This window comes from Solanum dulcamara, chromosome 3 (assembly GCF_947179165.1).
Source record: "Solanum dulcamara chromosome 3, daSolDulc1.2, whole genome shotgun sequence".
NCBI lineage: Eukaryota > Viridiplantae > Streptophyta > Magnoliopsida > Solanales > Solanaceae > Solanum > Solanum dulcamara.
The window spans coordinates 57,161,635-57,181,381 of NC_077239.1; positions in this window are offsets into that span (position 1 = coordinate 57,161,635).

Below are 19,747 nucleotides of genomic sequence, written 5' to 3' on the forward strand. Positions count from 1 at the left end.
GAAAGTGGTCAACTCGGGTCACTCCTCTTTACCATAACAAGAGGGAACCACGTGGTCACGATGGGTAAATAACCAGACCCTCGTGATCGTGGCCAAGGACCTCGCAAATGCAACGGCCATGGTGGCCTGCACCAACATCAGCTGCAACAGCTTATTCTCACCAAGTTCAAATACTCCGATGGGGTGCTCAGAATTCTTTCAAAATCTCGTGCGTGCAAACGAGATATGCTACCCCACCAAATTTTACATTCTAGACTTAGTTGCACAGTTGAAATTTCCATACAAAATTATTACTACTTAAAGTGGGTCCCACCCCCAAGGGCCATTTTGAGCTGAAATGCTTAACAGGCCTTGGGATTAGATCGGAAGTCTCAGGAAGAAAACGAAACGTCTTTATAGACCAAACTCGACCTCGCAAAGCTAACCACACTTTCATAATTTTCATTCCAGTGCTTTTCCAAGAATGTTGGCCAAAGTCAATCATGCGTCAAATTTAAAGGCAAAAGCGCTAAATAGTCTCAAACTCATACTGGTTGCCTCGGTACTCGTGCTGACTATGTTACCAGCCTAATTTATCTATTACGGAGTTGATGGAACCATTAGAATTCCATTCTGAGGTCATTTTCCTGATGTTATGACTGAAGTCATCTTTTTAAGCTATAAAAGCTCCAACAAAAGGAAATAGTTCGAAAACCCAAATAAACGACCAGACAAACACGCTACTAAGGCCAGCAGGTCATAAATGATCTAGGGTCACTATAGGAGATCTAAATGATGAAATGGATGAATTATTAGAAAAATGACCTGAAGGGTCATTACAACATGCACTACTAAAAGAACTTTTGTCCATAAAAGTAAAGACAAGGATATACCTTGAGACTCAAATAAGTTGGGGTAGGCTCCTCGATCAGTCTCTGAGGTAGCTTCCTCCTCGATCGGATGATGGCGCCACTAGACCTTAACCACAAGGATGGACCTAGACCGAAGCTGGCGAACATCTCTAGCTAGAATAGCAACCAGCTCTTACATAAAAGTTAGGCAATCATCCAACTCAATAGAACCATACTGAAAAATGAGGGACTCATCTGGAATGTACCAGCACAACATAGACACATGGAAAATAGAGTGTTTAGAAAAAAATACTGGAGGCAAAGCCAACTCATAAACAACATCTCCAACTCTCCTCAAAATCTCAAAGGGACCGATATACCTGAGGCTAAGCTTATCCCGTCTGCCAAATCTCATCACGCCGTTGAAGTGCAACATCCGCAAAAGCACCCGATCTCTGACCTCAAAGCACAATGGTCGGCATCTACAATCAGCATAACTTTGATGCATACTCTGCACTGTTCTCAGCCTATCCTGAATAACCCTAACCCTAGTTACAGCATTCTGAAGTAAATCGGTACTATGCGGCCTAGGCTCTAAAGACTCAAACTAATCGACCAAAGTGCGACAATGCCTACTATATAAGGCCTTGAATGGGTCCATCTAAATACTAGAGTGATAGTTATTATTCTATGAAAACTCTACCAAAGGAAAGTATTGCTCCCAATAACCCTCAAACTCCAATACACAAGCTTGCAGCATATCCTCCAGAAACTAAATTATACGTATTGAACGCCCATCGATCTGTGGATGAAATTTCATGCTAAGATCAACTCGGGTGCATAACTCCCTTTAAAAGTCCCTCTAAAAACTTAAAGTAAACTAATATCCCCTATTTGATATAATAGACCCTGGTACCCGTGCAGATGCACCATCTCCTGAATATAGATCTAAGATAGGTAATCTATAGTAAAAGTGGACCGCATCGGCAGAAAATGTATTGACTTGGTCAATCGACCGATAATGAACCAAATACCATCATTACCTCTGGGTGTCTGAGGTAATCCCATCACGAAGTCCATGGTGATACGCTCCTATTTTCACTCAAGAATAGGTAATCTCTCAAACACTCAACCAGGCCGCTAATGCTCAGCCTTATCCTACTGGTAACTCAAGCAGCGATCTACATACTCAGCTATATCTCTCCTCATGCCATACCACTTGATATGCTGGCTCAAATCCTGATACATCTTCGTGGTTCCCGGATGAATAGAGTACTTGGAATTATGGGCCTCATGAAGGATAAAATAAACAAAGTCTCCAACTCTGGGAACACAAAGGAGACCATTAAGTCTCCAGCATAGTCATCCAATAGAGATGACTGAGCTCTCACAAAATCAAAAATTGGTCAGAAATCTAAGATGTCCAACATGCCCATCCTATTACCCAAACACTGGATGTCCAAGGATAGAGGTCGATCCATTATAGGAAAGTAAACTAAACTACCCATTCTCCTTACCTTTCAGCTCAAGGTGTTCGCTCCTATATTTGCCTTGTCTGGATTGTACAAGATAGAGATGTCATAATCTTTTAATAGCTCAATACGGCACCGCTATCTAGAATTAATATTCCTTTGACTCATAATGTACTATAGGATGCAGTGATCTATATATATCTCACAATGTACCTTGTATAAGTAGTGCCTCCACATTTTGAGCGCAAAAACTACTGCCATATTATCTAGGTCATGAGCGGGGTAGTTATGCTCGTGCGCTCTATACTGTTTAGAAGTATAAGAAATAACTCTGCCCCATTGCATCAAAATACCCCAAGACCTACACAAAAAGTATCATAATATACTAAAAAGCTCTTGCCCTCAACTAAAAGAGTTAAAACAGAAGCAGTGGTAAGCGATTCCTTGAGCTTCTGAAAGCTTGACTCAAACTTCTTAGACGACACAAAGGGAACATCTTAATGGTCCAAATGGGTCAATAAGCTTGCAATGGTGGAGAAACCATCAATGAAGTGCCTATAATACCCAACCAATCTGATGAAGCTCCAAATCTTTGTAACAAATGTGGGCCTAGCCCAACCTTGAATAGACTCAATCTTCTTCGAATCTACCATGATACCCTCCTTAGACAGCACGTGTCTCAAAAAAGTCACATACTCAAACCAAAACTAGCACTTTGAGAATTTAGTATAAAGTTATTGACCCTCAAATAATGTGCATGCTCTTTTCTACTCCGCGAGTATATTAGTATATTATCAATGAATACGATCACAAATTAGTCAATATAAGTCATGAATACTTGATTCATAAGGTCCATAAAAGTTGTGAGGCAGTAGTATGCACAAAAGATATTACAAGGAACTCAGAGTGGCCATAACGAGTCCAAAAAGCAGTCTTAGGAATGTTAGTAGTGTTATACCCCATCTTTTTGTACCTTGGAACGTCTTTTTAAGCTTCTTAAGAGTTTCCATATGATCCCTATAATCTATAATATTATCAAACAACTCTAAGGAAGGGAGAATATGATACCCCATAATAGGGAAGATTGGAAATAGGGTTATAAGAATTTGAAGGGATTTGGAGGCCAAGTAATGAGTTGTAGGAATCAACATACCTGTGTAATATACCTACTTTGATGTCTTACACACATAAGCTACTTGAGTAAATACTAAGCATAAGTAGCAAGGATTACATAGGTTCTTAAAGTGAGACGAGATTACGAACCTACAAAGAGGAAAAGAGGACACATGGTATCATGAGGAAATAACACGTGATAGAAGGTGATGCACATACTTAGAGTCAAGTAGGTGATGTAGTAGCTTGGGGTGGACCCCACTTGCCACGTGGCACCCTAGGAGTGGATGGATGGATGTGTTGGCCCAATATGGGTTATACACGTGTCACCCTTTGGGGATGACATGTGTTACCTCCTAAGGAGGTGTATATATGTATGTTTTGGTGACTAATTACTCATTTTCAGCATCTACAGTTAGAACTAAAGAGAGCAAAAATTAGAATTCCTAGAACTAGAGAGCTACAGATTTGGGCCAAGAAAAGGTAATCCTCCAATTTCATTCCATGAATTAATTATCTATGGTTTAATAAGATGCAATAAAGGTTTTTAATAATTAATTTACTTCTTGGGGAATCAAGAAAGTGAAGTGAGCAGCCCACCCATTTTCAGCCACCTTAAGGAGCTTCCAAAGTTGTTTTTTGGCAAGGTAAGGTTCCTCCTTTCAAATTGAAGTTAATTATGTTGTTACAGAGTATATTACTTGTTTTAAATGAAGTTGGAAGTAGTAAAAATACATAAGTATGCTGGATGTTGTAAGCGAATAAAATTGAAGTCGTTCTAGTCGAGTTAAAATTGTTAAAGTCGAGTAGTATTATTACGGTTGTGGTATTGCGGTTGGAGATGATTTATTTGTGTGTTGCAGGGATGTAACATGTTTCAAAAGGGGTGTGTTTGCTTCTGGTTGCATACACATAACACTCCATTTCTTGTGGTTAAAGGTTTTATAAAATAAAGGTTGAGAACCCTATTTTGGTGACATAGTTTTGGGCGAATTGTTTGGAGCTTGTATTGCGTAGTATTGTAGTAATTCTGTGGTACATAGATGCTGCTTGCTGTGGTTAATATGTATTCTAAGTTTAGAGGTTAAATCGAGAATTTGGATAGGTAAAGTTATAGGGGAGATGCTGCCCAATTTCCATTAACTTCGTAACTAACGAATAGACTAGTCAAGAAGAGTAAATATGGAAATGATTTCTAAGGATGCTTGATCGTAGATTTGGAAGCTGGAAAGTTGAAAGTTAGTAATATTAGCGTTACTTTCATGTTAAATAGGTTAAAGGAGTAACAAAACAAGCTGGGTTACAATTAAGCTACTACAGGTATGTAAAGCTATCTTTCTTCTCTTTTGGCATGTCTTAGATGTAAGTATTATGTAAGTGAAATTGGAAGTTATTCCATTCTTAAAGCTATGAGTATGAGTTAAGACTCTTGTTCACTTCCTACTGATTAGAAATCTTATAATAAGTTGAGTCATTACCTTTCAAGTCTTTCATGTGATGAAAAGTAGTACATGTAAAACTTGTCTTTTCCTACTTCTAGAAATACTGGACTATAGGTAATATAGGACATGGATTTAGAAATGACTCCATTTATACGTTCTAGGTATAACTTGTGACTTGTTGTCACTTTTGAATATTAAAGGTCTAAAAGTAGTTAAACTACTATTCGTGAGCCTTTTATATAGTGAATAGTAAGTGGAGATACTAGCTCATCTTCCTAAAGTCTCTATAGTGATAAATGTTTCTGATTGCATAAGTTGTGTCTCCGATTGCATGAGTTATGTTTTTGATTGCATAAGTTATGTCTTTGGTTACATGAGTTATGTGGCATTGTCTTGATACAGGTCTGTGATTCCTGAGGCCCTAATTGATGTAATCCCTAATGACATCTAAAGGGTTCTTTGGATAATTACTTTCCTTCTCTTCAGGTGACGGTTCACTTGACTATTTCATTGAGTCTCAGAGGGTGACTTAGTTGCATATGATTTCTCACTACTCTACTCATGCATGCTATAACCCTTCTTTCTCTGCATTCCACAATGGACCGGATACGAGGAGACAATTCTATTTGTGAGGCACGGTAATATATTATGATGATACAATTATTCATCGACTCCCAGGTCGGCTGTAATATGATGGTATCTGTTGTAATATGATGGTATATGTTATAATATGATGGTATATGTTGTAATATGATGGTATGTGTGGTCAAATAAGGAAGGAATACTGATTCCCTTACTAGAGAGATGAGATACGTATGTATATGATGCTGGTACGCTATAGATGTACCCTACTCCCTTCACCGAGTTCCTTACTAAAGGGCCGGATACTTTATGTAGGCATGCATATGAAAATATAATGATACATTTGTGACCCCGAGCCCCATAATAGACCGAATATAATATGATGACATATACGATAAGATTATGCCATATATGATGATATGATGTCGCATACGATGACATAAGAAAGTAATATACATGATGGAAAAAAATGACGACATGATGATAGGATGATATGTTAATATGATAAAATGATTATGAGAACGAGTTCCCTAGTGGGCCAGGTATAGTGTATGATAATGTATATGACTAGATGTCCTAAGATGCAGGCACAGTGATTGTTAACTGTCATATTTGTTCCCTACATCCCAATTTCAAGTGTAATTTCTTTATAATGTTTTATGCTTACATACTCAGTACATATATCGTACTGGCCCCCATTTTTTAGGGTGCTGTATTTCATGCCCACAGATATAGATATGTGACTCGAGGAACCCCAGCTTAGGGTTCCACCGAGCGAGGTTGAGAAGAGCTCTATTGTGTCAGAGCCCAACTTTTAGTACTGAACCTTGATATATATATTTGTTTGTTTAGGGATATGGAAGGGGCCATGTCCCGCCATATGTTACCATTAATATTCTTAGAGGTCTGTAGGCATATGTATGTGGGTTGTTTACAAGTTTGTTTCATCTGTGCTTATACGACATGTTATAATTGTTATTAAGTTATGGAAGCCTTGTCGGCTTGCATTCCCTTTCATGTTACGATGCACATGAAAGAGGCTAAATTTATATGAAAACATTATCACCCACTGGTGTTGATAGGCAGTCCTTATATCTAATAGTTATAGGTACGGGGGTCTAGGTCAGGCCCCAGTCGCGGCCTACGGGGTTAGATTATGACAGAAGTAGTACCAGAGTAGTTCATCCTTAGAGTGTCTACAAACCGTATCTAGTAGAGTCTTGTTTATCGGTGTGTTGAGCACCACATCTATAAATAGGAGACTACAGAACATATAAGATGTTACCTTTCTTTCATATCTAAGACCATACGATAGATTTGAGTCATAGAAAAACTCCTTGTACTAACCTTAGATTTTAATAGAAGGACGACATCAACAGAAGAAAGTGATTGATGATATTAGAAGTCATAAGGCACGCTGGTAAGCAAAGGCACAAAAGATATCTGTTGGTATGGTATTGAAGTAGAATTGAAATGTAAAGTTGTAAATTGAAAGGAAAAGTAAATAGGAAAGTGTAACAAGTGCAGTCCAGTGGACATATGAGGTAAGTCCATTTTCATATTATTGATTATGGGTGCCTTGTGTGGCTGCGATATGATATAAAAATATATGTTGGCCCTGTGAGGCATTATTGGTATTTTTGACGTGCAGGTTTTGGAATAGTAAGGAATATAAAGGAAACTCTTCCAAAATTTTCCCAGAACAAGAAAAAGAGGGAGAAGAGAATGAAATACAGGTTCATAATATGTCTTGGAAGTTGATACCAAGTACCCTTATTATGCTGAACTAAAGTTGTAAGAGGTACCCTCTATGTCTTCAGTAAGGGGAACCCTTTTTACTTGTGGAGATCTTATCTCGAAATAGCCCATCTGAATAGTAAAGTTCAGACCAAGGTATTTCTAGTCGTATTTTTGCCCTAGAAAAAGCTCATGTTGAAGGACAAGATGTCCAATGATTGGGTTTCATTTTTTTGAAAAATACCAAGCCTTCAACCCTTAGTTGTGAAATAGATAATTTGTTCATGACTCGAGAATAAACCTAGAGGGAAACCATGGGAGTCAAACAAAAACAAAAGTACTGTAGCGCTCATTGGATTCTAGTTTCCTCCTCATAGTGCTTGGGAAATATTGTATGAGGACATTTTATCAATTCCTAATCGACTAATTAGAGAATGTTTTATGGTAAGACTTTAGTAATTCTTCACCAACTAATTGGAGATGAAACTTATGAAAGGGAAAAAACTTCATGGCTAATCATGATCGCTGTGGAAAGAAGGAAAGCCCAGGGAGAAAGTGGCCAAAGATATGACATGATCCATGTGACTGGGATCTAAAAGTAAGTATGAAATGGAGAAGTGAACTATGGAATAAATAAGGAAGGATTATCAAGTTTTGTAGGGAAAAATTTGAGTAAAGGGTATATGATAAAAAATGATGGAGAGCACGAGGGAAGAAAGGGTAACTGAAAGGAGGAAACAAGAAGAAAGTGAGACAACAATGTAACAATAAGACATGACATGTCTAATCAAGGATACAAATGCTAAAGGTAATGGAACTGGAAAGATCAAAGAGTGTACAAAGAAAGACACAGAAGTAAGACAAGATGGGACGAGCAAGTTTCAATGTGAATAAGATATGTAAAGTAGAATGAACCCGTAGATGAAAAGACTACGTCTACCCCATACAAGTTGTATCAGAATGGTTATGCAACCTATGAATATGTATGTGTTATGTATAGTGCCAAGTGAGTAAGTATATGATAAAAGGAATAAGGGTTCAATAAGGACAATACAATTATGATATTTTGGATACGTTACAGAGAGATGCAAAGATGAGTTAAGCCAAACAACTGAGATTGAATTAGTACTAAGGGAAAAATAGGACATGTCTATGGTTGGACTAAAGATCTATCCCGATATCGATTATAACATAGGAGAGGAGAAGGTAAGGTAAAATGTGAAAACAAGCTAGACAACGCTAAGGTATTTTTTGGGTTAAGTTGAGCACCTTCTCATATTCTTGTAATAGGTAAAGAATGACACGAGATAATGTGTCTAGAGTGTTACAAGTTGGGTTTAGGGAATTGGGAAATGATTTAAGCAAGGCGAGCAGAATTAGCTGGTTACTAAAAGATGGTGAATGTATATGCCAAATCACTTTAGAATTATACCAGTTAATGATAGGCAGAGCACTGATTGGCTATGAAAGCCATTATATGAAGGAACTCAGCACTACTCGGTAGCCAACTCTAAGGATTATGAAGAGCAATACTAAAAGGAAGAGTACCAGTTAAAATCTTCTCTGAAGAAGTCGAGAAGTAATACATGAGGTCAAAGATTATAAAATATGAACTTCAGTACAAACATACCTTATACTCCACAGAAGTATGATTCTATGGGGGTTATTGTACGTAGGCTTACTGAATCAACCCATTTTCTCTCAATCAGGACTACCTATATAGCTGAAACTATGCGAAGTTATAGGTCAAGAAGGTAGTGAAACTTTGTGAGGTTCCCACAACTATTATTGTAAATAAAGGGACTTAATTTATAGCTAGCATTTAGATATCAGCCCAGGCCTTAATACCATATTTCATCGTTAAACCTGATGGACAAACTAAGCATACTACTTAAATGCTAGAAGGAATGTCGTAGGCTGGTGTTATTGACTATGAAGGTAGCTGGGATGATCATCTATAACTCATCGAGTTTGCCTACAATAACAGCTACTATTCCAGTACCCAAATGGCCCCGTACGAGACTTTTTGTAGCAGGACATGGAAGTCCCTTATTAGTTGGGTGGATGTTAAATTAGTAGGCCCAAAAATGATTAAGCAAGTTATTAATTAGCAAACCCAGAATCGGCAAAAGTTGAATGTAGGTAATTGACATCGACATTTAGGGTTCAAGTTGATGGATTGTTGTTCTTAAAGATGTCACCCAGGAAGAGGGTAATAAAATTTGACTAGAAAGGGAAACCTTGCCCGAGATACATTGGTCCTTATCAGACCATTCATAGAATAGGCAAATTTTCCTATGAGTTGGCCCTACTATTTGGTTTAAAAATAATACATCTAGTTTCCACATGTCAATGTTCCGCAACTGTATGAGTGAACACTTCTAGAATATCCTCTGTGGATAAAGTCCACATAATAAAGGAATTATCCTATGAGGAGCAACCTATCGCTATCTTGGATCAGCAAACAAGGAGGTTGCGAACTACGAAGTGGCTTCCGTTAAAGTATTGTGGCGAAACAAAAAATAGAGAGGGGAGGACCTGGGAAGTCAAAAGAGAGGTAGAGAATAGATATCCGTACTTGTTCCCTATATCCAAAGGTAATCTAAAATCCTAAATGGATTAGAAGATAACGGTTATAGAGAACTCTCGAAATCCTTGTAAGACCCTATAAGACGAGTTAACATTTGAGGACAAATGGTCTAAAGGGGGGAAAGGTGTTATACCCCATCCTTTTGTACCTTAGAACATCTTCTTAAGCTTCTTAAGAGTTTCCATGTGATCCTTATCATCTATAATGTTATCAAACAACTCTAAAGAAGGGAGAATGTGATGCCCCATAATAGAAAAGCTTGGAAATAGGGTTATAAGATTTCAAAAGGAGTTGGAGGCCAAGTAATAAGTCGTACAAATCGACTTACCTACATAAGATACCGACTTTGATGTCTTACATACTTAAGCTACTTGAGTATACGCCGAGCTTAAGTAGTAATGATTACATAGGTTCTTAAAGTGAGATGAGATTATGAACCTACGAAGCGGAGAAGAGAAAACATGGTAGCATGAGGAACTAACACGTGGCAGTAGGTGATACAATTACTTAGGATCAAGTAGGTGATGCAGTAGCTTGGGGTGGACCCCACCTACCATGTGGAAGCCTAGGAGTGGTCGTATGGATGTGTTGGTCCAATAGAGGCTGAACACGTGTCACCCTTTGGGGATGACACGTGTCACCTCCTAAGGAGGTCTATCTATGTATCTTTTGGTGACTAATTACTCATTTTCAGCATCTATACTTAGAACTAAAGAGAGCAAAAATTAGAAACCCTAGAATTAGAGAGCTACAGATTTGGGCCAAGAAGAGGTAAGCCTCCAATTTCGTTCTGTGAATTATTTATATACGGTGTACTATGATGAAATAAAGGTTTTTAATAATGTAACTTACTTCTTGGGGCAGCAAGAAAGTGAAGTGAGCAGCCCACCCATTTTCAGCCACCTTAAGGAGCTTCCGAAGTTGATTTTTGGCAAGGTAAGGTTCCTCCTTTTAAGTAGAAGATAATGATGATGTTATGGGGTAGAGTGAAGTTGTAAGTAGGAAAATGCATAAGTATGCTGGACGTTGTAAGAAAATGAAATTGAAGTCATTCTAGTCGAGTTAAAATTGTTAAAGTCGAGTAGTGTCGTTATGGTTGTGGTGCTGCAGTTGGAGATGGTTTATTTGTGTGTTGAAGGGAATGAACATATTCCAAAAGGTGTGTGGGTTCTTCTGGTTGCATCTACATAACCCTCCGTTTCGTGTGGTTAAAGGTTTTATGAAATAAACATTGAGAACCCTATTTTGGTGACATGGTTTTGGGTGAGTTTTTTGGAGCTTGTATTGTATAGTATTTTAGTAATTTGATGGTACATAGCTGCTTTTTTTGTTGTTAGTATGTCTGCTAAGGTTAGAGGTTAAATCGAGAATTTGGATAGGGCAAGTTCTAGGAGAGATGCTACCAAATTTCCGTTAACTTCATAACTAACAAATAGACTACTCAAAAAGAGTAAATAAGGAAATGATTCCTATGGATGCTTTATCGTAGATTTGTTAGATGGAAAGTTGAAAGTTAGTAATATTGGTGTTACTTTCATGTTAAATAAGTTGCAGGAGTAACAAAACAAGCTGGGTTACAATTGAGCTACTACATATATGTAAAGCTATCTTTCTTCTCTGTTGGCATGTCTTAGATGTAAGTATTATGTATGTGAAATTGGAAGTTATTCCATTCTTAAAGCTATGAGTATGAGTTAAGACTCTTGTTCACTTCCTACTGATTAGAAATCTTATAATAAATTGAGTCATTACCTTTCAAGTCTTCCATGTGATGAAAAGTAGTACATGTAAAGCTTGTCTTTTCCTACTTCTAGAAATACTGGACTATAGGTAATATAGGACATGGATTTGGAGGTGACTCCATTTATAAGTTTTGGGTATAACTCGTGATTTGTTGTCACTTTTGAATACTAAAGGTCTGAAAGTAGTTAAATTACTATTCTCGAGCCTTCTATATAGTGAATAGTAAGTAGAGATACCAGCTCCTCTTCCTAAAGGCTCTATAGTGATAAATGTTTCTTATTGCATAAGTTGTGTCTCTGATTGCATGAGTTATGTTTCTGATTGCATAAGTTGTGTCTTTGGTTACATGAGCTATGAGTCATTGTCTTGATACATGTCTGTGATTCCTGAGGCCCCAATTAATGCAATCCCTAATGGCATCTAAAGGGTACTTCGGATAATTACTTTTTTTCTCTTCAGGTGATGGTTCACTTGACTGTTTCATTGAGTCTTAGAGCGTGACTTAGTTGCATATGGTTTTTCACTACTCTACTTGTGCATGTTGTAACCCTTCTTTCTCCGCATCCCATGATGGGCCAGATATTATATCGGGCGCAGCTTTACTACTTCTTTTACCAAGTCCCGAGCTGAATACATATGATTCTATGTAGGAAAATATGATTTTGTACATTAGGCGCATTAATATGTTATGATGATACGATTATACATCGACTCCCAGGCTGGCTGGAATATGATGGTATGTGTTATAATATGATTGTATGTTTTATAATATGATGGTATGTGTTGTAATATGATGGTACGTGTGTGATGGTATGTGTGGTGAAATAAGGAAGGAATACCAAGTCCCTCACTAGAGGGCCAGGATACGTATGTATATAATGCTGGTACGTTATAGATGTACCCCACTCCCTTCACTGAGTCTCTTACTAAAGGGCCGGATACTTTATGTAGGCATGCATATGAAAACATAGTGATACATTTGTGATCTCGATCCCCATAATGAACCAGATATAATATGATAATATATACGATAAGATGATGCCGTATAAGATGATATGATGCCGTATACGATGACATGAGGAAGAAATATACGTGATGAAAAGAGATGATGATATGACGATATGATGATATATTAATATGATGAAACAATTATGACACCGAGTTCCCTAGCCGGTCGGGTACAGTGTTTGATAATATATATGACTACATGTCCTAAGATACAGGCACAGTGATTGTTAATTGTCATATTTGTTCCCTGCATCTCTATTTCAACTATAATTTATTTATTATATTTTATGCTTACATAGTGTACATATCGTACTGAACCCCTTTCTTCGATGGGCTATGTTTCATGCCCGCAGGTATAGACACATGACTCGATAATTTGCCAGCTTAGGATTCCACCCAGCGAGTTTGAGAAGAGCTCTATTATGTCGGAGCCTAGCTTTTGGTACTGAACCTTGATGTATATATTTCTTTGTTCAGGGGTAAGAAGGGGACCCTTTCTCGCCATATGTTACCATTAATATTCTTAGAGGTCTGTATACATATGCATATGGGTTGTTTACAAGTTTTTTTCATCTGTGCATAAACAACGTGTTATAATTGTTATTAAGTTATGACAGCCTTGTCCGCTTGCGTGCCCTTTTATGTAACGATGCACATGAAAGAGGCTACATATACATGAAAACATTATCACCCACTAGGGTATTGATGGGAAGTCCTTATATATAATAGTTATAGGTACGGGGGTCCAAGTCATGCCTCAGTCGTGGCCTACGGGGTTAGGTCATAACAGGTAGCCCTAATCCGCAATTGGTGGTAGACCTCAAGTCAATCTTAGAAAATACAGCTGCACCTTGAAGTTGGTCAAACAAATCATCGATGTGAGGTATGGGGTAATGGTTTTTCACCATCACCTTATTCAGCTACCTGTAATCAACACACATCTGCATAGTCTTATCCTTTTTTTTAATAAACAGGATGAGTGCGCCCCACGGAGATATAGTCGGGTGAATAAAGCCCTTACCAAGAAGATCCTCAAGCTAAAAACTGAGCTCTAGTGGGGCTATATGATAAGGTGGTATAGAAATAGGCTTAATGCCCGACTCCAAATCTATGAAAAAGTCAATATCTCTCTCTAGGGGGTAAGGTAGGCCGGGTAGGTCAGTAGGGAAGACATTCATAAACCCCCTAACCACAGGAACTGAATCAAAAGTAAGGGCCTTGCTGGACACATCATGGATATATGCTAAGTATGCCAAACACTCAAATACAACTAGCCGTCGGGCTTACATGAAGGAAATAATCCCAATCGGTGAGTGAATATAACACCTGTGACAAAACTGAGGGAATGTCAGGCATGGCTAATGTAAAAGTCTTGGCATAACTGTCCAAAAACGCATGATAAGGGTATAGACAATGTATGCCAAAAACAAAATTAAAGTCCAACATATCAAGTAAAATAAGATCTGCTCGAGTCTCATGCTCCTGAAAAGTCACCACACAAGATCTACAAACCTTATGCACTACTAAAGAATCCCCTACCGGGGTCGAAATATCTAACGGCACCCCAAGTGTTTCATAAACAATGCCCAGATGGGGAGCAAAATATACAGAAGCATAGACATACGTGGAACGTGGATCAAATAAAGCTGAAGCAGTCTGATGACAAATAAGGATAGTACATATAATGATAACAACCTATGCCTCAGCCTTTTCTCTCACCGGAGTAGCATAGAAATGTCCCCCTTGACCACCCCTATGTCCATCTACCCTACCGCCTGAACTGCCTCCACGAGGACCTCTCCAAAAACTTTATTGGCCATCGTCGTGGCCCTAACCCAATCTGTAACATTTCTCAAAATGCTCAGTCTCTTAAGAATTCCTTGGGAATAAGACACTCACATAATGCATTATCCTTATTTTTCTTGGCAAATCTGAGACCGAAATATCGATCAGGGGGTCAAAATCTGCGAAAAAATAGTCTTGATGGATTTTTTCTACTTGTGTATCGAAAGATGAATTTTGTCAAATATAGCAGAAAAAAGTGAGGTGCGCGAAGGTGCGCGGTAGCTTCGTGCCTCCTACTTCTTCCCATTCAGTATAATTTTTTCCTCGAGTTAAAATATAGCAAAAATCTCATTCGCTAAAAATTTGCCTATATGGGAGCAGCTCTGCTTTGCGGACCTGGAAGATGTGTTTTGTACGAATTCAGTTTTTAAGTAACGGCACTTTAAACTTTTCCCTAGTTGTTAGTTAATGAACGTTGATATTTTTAGGGCCTAATTCTACTTTATAAACTACCCTAAACCCTTAATTCCATTCATTCTTCTATAATTCACCAACTCAAATATGTCTCTCTCTACAAGAGACTCTCACGGACTCTATTGAAGACTTCCAAGAAATTCGATCAATATCTCCATTAAAATTCTCAAACTCTTCCAAATTCTTTTATCTTCTCACTCCACTGTATGTGGGGATTGATTTATTGGATCTTTTCATCCATGAAATCCCCAAAGATTTCTCAAGTTTTCATTTAATTTACAATTGATTATGAACACTAGTTTTGATGAATTGCATTGAACTAATTTTATTTCATTTTTAAATGTTATCAATGACCTTTATATCCATGTTTTTATATGAATTGCATGATTTCAATTTGATTCATACATACCCATGCATAAAGCTATATTTTCAAGCTACGATTGTGAATTTAAGATAAGTTTATCAGTTGATCATGATTTAAATGATTTTCAGTGAAAGTTTTATATGAATTAAAGTTGAGATTTATAATTCTAAATTTAAAGTTATGATGATGATCAGAGTTAAGATCAAAAGATGTTTAAAGATGGTGATAAGGCCAATTCTCACAGAAGTTATAGATTCTCACTAATCACTAAATAGATGAGCTATTCCTAATATGTTTTAAAGATGGATTGAGAGGCAGTTAATATATTTCCCTACTATTTTATGATCATGTTTATGAATTTCAATTGGGATATTGACTAAGCACCGAGAGGGATTCTAGGTGGGGTTCAATCTGGTAACACAATTATTTACCCAAGGGAATCCTAGTAGCAACCTAAAGTCCTAAGCTATGTTGCCCACATCGGTTGCCTTCATGGCCTAGCTAGTGGATCCACATATAGCACAGTTGAGTTGAGATGAGTTATTTTTAGAGTATGCCCTGGCAAGGTAGCCTCCCCTATTTTGTTGTAGGAGTCATCGGATTCCATGTAATTGCTCGCATGGTATTAGTTGTCAGTAAATAGTCCTATAGTTATGAGATTTCAAGTTATGAGTTTATGATAAAGTTTTATGATATGCATTGACCAAGAATTTCTTATGACTTAAATTTCTTTTAAACTATACTCAAGTTCATTATGATTGGGCATGCATCCTATGGCAGATTGATTACACTATATACTTTTTTATGCATACCTCACATACTTAGTTTATTCAAATATACTAATGCATATTTTACCTACATTATCTTATAATGTAGCGACTGGCGACACTCACGATAACCCCACTCGTGGCTAGGGATTTTCTTTAGATTTCAAATAAGTTGATGAGTTCTCATTCTACTGAGGAAAAGACTTCTATTCATGTTACTTCTATTTCACTTTCTTCTATTATTAGGGTAAGAAGAGAGCTTGTCCTTATCCCTTGTCAAAAAATAGGCTAGAGGCATGTATAGATGTTATTATGGTGTAGTCCAGTTGGACGTTTATAGAGTTGATCTCCCTTAGTCCCATTCCATTGTGATAATTACTTCCATTTATCTTTATCATGTTTTGTACCTTATGTATGCGATGAATGCAAAGATGGCTTATGTTAGGGTTCACTCGCATCCCAATCACCTTATTAAGACTAGGTCCTAGGTTGGGTCATGACAAACTTGGTATTAGAGCATATGATTTAGAAGAGTCCTAGGGAGTCTAACATGCCACGTTAAGTAGAGTATTATTCATATATGTGAAGAATATCACATCCATAAATATAGGCTGCAAAACATCTTTGGAAAAAGTATCACTTCATTCATGATCTATGTCGTGCTGTAAAATGGTTAAGTTTTTTCCCTTTAATGCTTGTTCATTGCAATTTCCATAATATGCCTCCATGAAGATACCCCGTTAGAATGAAAGTGGTTGAAAAGGAGAAACAAGCTCTGAATGACCCTATGAATGATCAAGTTTCTAATGTTAAGTTTTGAGCATCCTTTTATGTGCTTTTTCAAGTTGTTACGACTCTTGTAAATCATGACATAGTTTCTCCCATGAATCTGAATGCTAGTACGATGACAACAAAAGTTCGATATTTCATGAGGATTAATCCTCTAGAGTTTTGGGGTTCTAAAGTTGGTGAGGATCCCTAACAGTTTATCGATCACATCCATAAGATTGTTTAGATCATGGGAATTATCCAGGTTAAAAGTTTGGAGTTGGCTACGTACCAATTTAGGGGTGTTGCTCAAATTTGGTTTGATCAATGGAAAAAAGAGATGCCTAGATAGATGGACCTCATGACTTGGGATGATTTCAAAGGGGTGCTTCTTGATCTCTTCTTCCTATAAGAGTTGAGGGAGGACAAAGTGCAAGAGTTTATTAACCTTAACCAAGGTGGTATGAGTGTGATAGAGTATGCCCTCAAGTTTTCTCAATTGTCAAAATATGCTCCATTCAATGTTGCCGACTCAAGAGATCATATGAGCAAGTTTATATTGGGTGTGTCAGACATGGTTGCAACGGAATGCAAAACTGCGATGTTGATTTGGGAGATGGATATATCTATACTCCTGACCTATACGGAGAAAGTAGAAAGTGAGAAGCTAAAGGTGAAGAATAGAGAGTCTAAGAGGTCAAAGACTGGTGATAGTCAATTTTCTCATGCTAAGTATGAAAATGTTGGACATTCTTGTTTTCAACAAAAGTACTTTGGTCAAGGTTATTCTAATGCTACTACTCCAAGGTTTGACAAAGATAGATTGCCCAACCCTAAACCTCAAGAAGGTGCTCCTATAGGCCAAGTTACTCCCGCATGCAATAAGTGTGGTAGGAACCACAAGGGTGAATGTCTAGCCCGGTCGAATGTGTACTACAGGTGTGGAAAGATGGGTTATCATGCTAAGGAATACAAGGTCAAAGATGGTCTTCCTCAAGGCATAGTTTCTCAAGGTGGCCAAAGGAAACCAAAGTGGTCAACGAAACAATAGGTTCTATTCCCTTGATGGTAGACAAGAGGTGGAGGAGACCCCCAATGTTGTTATCGATATGTTATAGGTCTTTAACAGTAATGTTTATACTTTGCTTGATCAGGGTGTGAATTTATCTTTTGTTTCCCCTTATGTGGTCATGAGATTTGATTTTAGTCCCAAGATATTTCTAGAACCTTTGTCCATTTATACTCTCATTGGTGAGTCAATTATGGCTAAAAGTGTTTATAGAAGTTATCTGATTATGGTTTTTTATAAAGTTACCCTATGTGACCTAGTTGAGCTTGAGATGACCGATTTTGATGCTATCCTTAGAATTGATTGGATATATGCATGTTATGCTTCTATTGATTGTAGAACCCGAGTAGTTAAGTTTCAATTTCCAAATGAGCCGATCCTAGAATGGAAGGGTAGTAACTCTGTGTTTAAAGGTCAATTTATTTCGTGCCTTAAAGCTCGGAAGATGATTTTCAAGGGTTGTATTTATCATATTGTGAGGGTTAGGGATAATAATTCTAAAACCCCAATCCTAGAGTCGGTCCCCACTGTAAATAATTTTTCAAATGTGTTTTCTGATGATTTACCTAGTGTTCCTCCGAAAATTGAGATTGATTTTTGTATAGACCTTCTTCCGGATACTCAACCTATTTTTATTCCTCCTTACTGGATGACTCCAATGGAGTTAAAGGAGTTGAAGGATCAATTGAAGAACTTGTTAGATAAGGGGTTCATTAAGCCAAGTATTTCTCCATAGGGTGCTCATGTACTGTTTGTTAGAAAGAAGGATGGTTCACTACGTATGTGCATTGATTATCAGCAATTGAATAAGGTAACCATCAAGAATAATTATCCAATTCTGAGAATAGGTGACTTGTTTGATCAATTTCAAGGGGTAAGTTACTTCTCCAAGATAGACCTTCATTTCGGTTATCACCAATTAAAAGTGAGGGAGTGTGACATTCCCAAAATGGCATTTCGGACAAGTTATGGCCATTAGTGAGTTTTTAGTCATGTCGTTTAGTTAGTCCAATGCTCCTGCGACTTTCATAGACTTAATATATAGGGTGTTCAAGCAGTACCTAGATATGTTTGTGATTGTGTTCATTGGTGACATTTTGGTTACTTTTGGAATAAGGAGGAGCATGCAAGTCACTTAAGGATTGTGTTGCAAACTCTAAGAGACAAACAATGAAAAGTTCAACAAATATGAGTTTTGGTTAAGGGAGATGGCCTTCCTTAGTCACATTGTGTCTAGTAAAGGGATTATGGTTGATCCTAAGAAAACCGAAGTGGTTAAGAATTAACCTAGACCATTATCTACTTCAAATATTAGGAGTTTCTTGGGCCTAGATGGATATTATAGGAGATTTGTGGAAGTGTTTTCATCCATCTCATCACCTTTGACCAAGTTAAATCAAAAGAAGGTAAAGTTTCAATGGTCGGAAGTATGTGAAAAGAGTTTCCAAGAATTGAAGGTCGTCTCAGTACTGCTCTTATCTTATCTTTGCTGGAAGGGTCTAATGGTTTTATGGTATATTATGATCCCTCAAGGGTTGGTCTTGCTTGTGTATTGATGCAACATGGTAAGGTAATAGCCTATGCTTCTAGGCAACTTAAGTTGCATGAACAAAACTATCCAACCCATGATCTTGATCTAGCGGCGGTTGTGTTTTCCTTGAAGATTTGGAGATAATATCTTTATGGTATCCATGTGGATGTGTTCACCGACCACAAGAGTTTATAATATGTATTTAAGCAAAAAGACTTGAAACTTTGGCAAAGAAGATGGCTTTAGTTGTTGAAGGATTATGATATGAGTGTATTGTATTATCCGGGAAAGGCAAATATGGTTGTCGATGCACTAAGTAGGTTTTCCATGAGTAGTGTAGCACATGTTGAAAAAGATAAGAAAGAATTAATTAAAGATGTTCATAGGTTGGCACGTTTAGGTGTGCATTTGGTAGATTTCAATAATGAAGGTATTTTTGTTTATAATGGTTTAGAATCATCTCTTGTAGCAA